At 42.3% G+C, this 2,572-nt stretch overlaps 1 pseudogene; it reads left to right on the top strand.

Annotated features, from left to right (window-relative positions):
• The first annotated feature begins 421 nt into the window (after nt 1-421).
• Nucleotides 422-1,311, top strand: LOC144372940 (olfactory receptor 5V1-like; annotated as a pseudogene).
• Nucleotides 1,312-2,572: the final 1,261 nt, after the last annotated feature.

The raw sequence follows: 2,572 nt of genomic DNA, 5'->3' as shown, positions 1-2,572 counted from the left end.
ACTCTACTTTGGAAAACACTGAAGGCAACACCGACTGCTTCTGCAGATGATGACTCTGCTTTGTAAATTTTTTTCTTAACATTTGCAATGAAAATGAACTTCTCCAAAAATCCTACGTTTACATAAAAGGACAACAGGAGACAGAGATTACTGAGACACTGAAAAATGACTTCACACCATGATGAGGTCAAATGGCTTTCTGTTGGCTTCTAGCAATTCTCTGGTTACTTCCACCCACCATCACCCCTGCAAATGTGTGCGGCTCCATGGTTCTGATTTCCTGAGACCAGTCCCACACGTTATCAGTCTCCAGGCTGCTTTTCATTTGATATTATTTGCCATGTTGCTACAGATTAACAAGCCTGTTTGGGGTGCTCTTAGTCCATTCTCGTCATGATCTTTTTTTCTCTGTTTTGTAGCTATGACAACATTGGAAATGAGCAATCAATCATTTGTCACTGAATTCATCTTCTTGAGATTTTCCAACCACTTTAACCTACACTGCTGGTTTTTCCTTCTCTTTCTGGTCATTTACCTGACCACTCTCCTGGGGAACATGCTCATAATAGTGACCACCAGGGTCAGTCCTGCTCTCCACACTCCAATGTACTTTTTCCTCATCAATTTGAACTTCTTGAACGTCTGCAAAACATCCACCACACTACCAGTACTGCTGGTGAACTTCTTCTGGGAGAAGAAGGCCATTTCTTATGAGGGCTGCCTTTCCCAGATCTTCTTCTTGGTGACAAGTGCAGCACAGAAGGCTTCTTACTGGCTGTGTGGCCATTATGACTGTTGTGTGGCCACCTGCTGTCCTCCTCAGTACCCAGTTATCACGAGTGTGAAGGTCTGTGTTTGCCTGGTCACTGAGTCCTGGCTGTGTGGGCTGGTGAATATGGTCACACAAAAGGTGCTGGGCACCACACTTACTCTGTGTGGGCCCCATTAGATCAGCCACTTTCTCTGTGACACCCCATTGCTCCTGAAGCTCTCCTGCTCAGACACCTCTGTCAACGAGTCTGCGCTCCACGTTGTCAGTGCCACCATGGGCCTGAGTCCCTGCCTCTTCACTGCAGGCTCCTATACACTCATTATGGCGGCCATCTTGGGGATTCCCTCCGCCCAGAGCAGGAGGAAGGCCTTCTCCACCTGTGCGTCCTCCCTCACTGTCGTCGTGGTCTTCTATGGAACAGCCAACTTCCACTATGACAGGCCCAGAGAAGGCTGGACACGGACACCCTGGTCTCTGTGCTCTTCTGTGTGGTGTCCCCCATGTTGAAGCCCATCATTCACAGCCTTAGTAGCAACTAGGTCCATAGTGCCCTGAGGAATCTGGCTGGGAGACAGATTGTATAGTGTGATTAGAACTAGATGATGGTTTCATTCTAGGAAATGTCTTAGTCGTAGACATATGTGAACTCTTCAGCAGCAATTACAAGAGAACTCTCTCCATACACAGTGTCTCATGAGCACTGTGGTGCCACTCCAACCAGGGGAAGCACACTGTGCTAAGTATGTGACACATTGTGAACTCACCTGGGTTCTCTAATCCACAGGTATTTCAGAATATTTTTATTACTTTTCTCTCTAAAAAAAGCCTATACCCAAAGCAGTCAATCTTCCTTCCCCCAATATTGCAGCTCTAGCCAACACTAGTGAATGTGAAGTGCTATGTGCAATGTGACTTTGACTTGCATTTTCCTAATGGATCTTGATTCTAAGTTTTAAATAAACACCATTTCTGTGTTTCTCCTTCACATGTGGAAAGACCCATGTATACACTCGAGTTTCTGTGGATATTTTTAATGAAGTAATACCATATACGCCTTTTGGATCTGACTCCTTTCACTTAGGATGTTTGTAATTTTCAGTTATATTGTAGCTTGTATAAGTATTTCAGTTTATTCCTTTTTATTGGGACTGATTTCTATCTTATGAAAATGCCACATTTTTTTGTTCATTTCCACTGGATAGTAATTTTTACTTTGTGTCTGTGTTGGTGTCGTACTGCAGATTGAACCCGGAGCCTCCTGCACACTAAACAATGTTCTACCACTAAGCCAAAGCCTAACACTTTTAAAATTTTGTTTTGAGACAGGGTCTTGCAAATTTGCCCAGGTTGTCCCTGAATTTGTGATCCTCCTGCCTCAGCTTCTTGAGTAGCTAGATTACAGACCTGCCTGGTAATTTTCACTTTTTGACTAATATGAATAAAATTCGTATATATAATATGAACATTATATATAATATGAACATTATATGAACATTCATGTACAAATCATTTGTAGACAACTTTTTTATTTATCTTGAGTTTGTAAGTAGGTGTGGAAGAGTTGGATCATTAACTCCAAATTTAACTTTCTGAAGAAGTTCCAGATCATTTTCACACCAATGAAAGCAGCTTACCTTATTATTAAGAGTGGTGAATAAAGCTTTTGATTTCCTCACTCCCTTAACAACACATCATTATCATTTCTTTTATTGTGACGACCCTGGAATGTGTGAAGTGCTTCATCAAATGTGCTTTAGCTTTGTCTTTCCCTGATGGCTAATAATTCTAAGATCTATTAGG

Source organism: Ictidomys tridecemlineatus, unplaced genomic scaffold (assembly GCF_052094955.1).
Source record: "Ictidomys tridecemlineatus isolate mIctTri1 unplaced genomic scaffold, mIctTri1.hap1 Scaffold_196, whole genome shotgun sequence".
Lineage (NCBI taxonomy): Eukaryota > Metazoa > Chordata > Mammalia > Rodentia > Sciuridae > Ictidomys > Ictidomys tridecemlineatus.
Note: the sequence above shows the minus strand (reverse complement) of the source record. Positions and strands in the feature narration are given on the sequence as shown.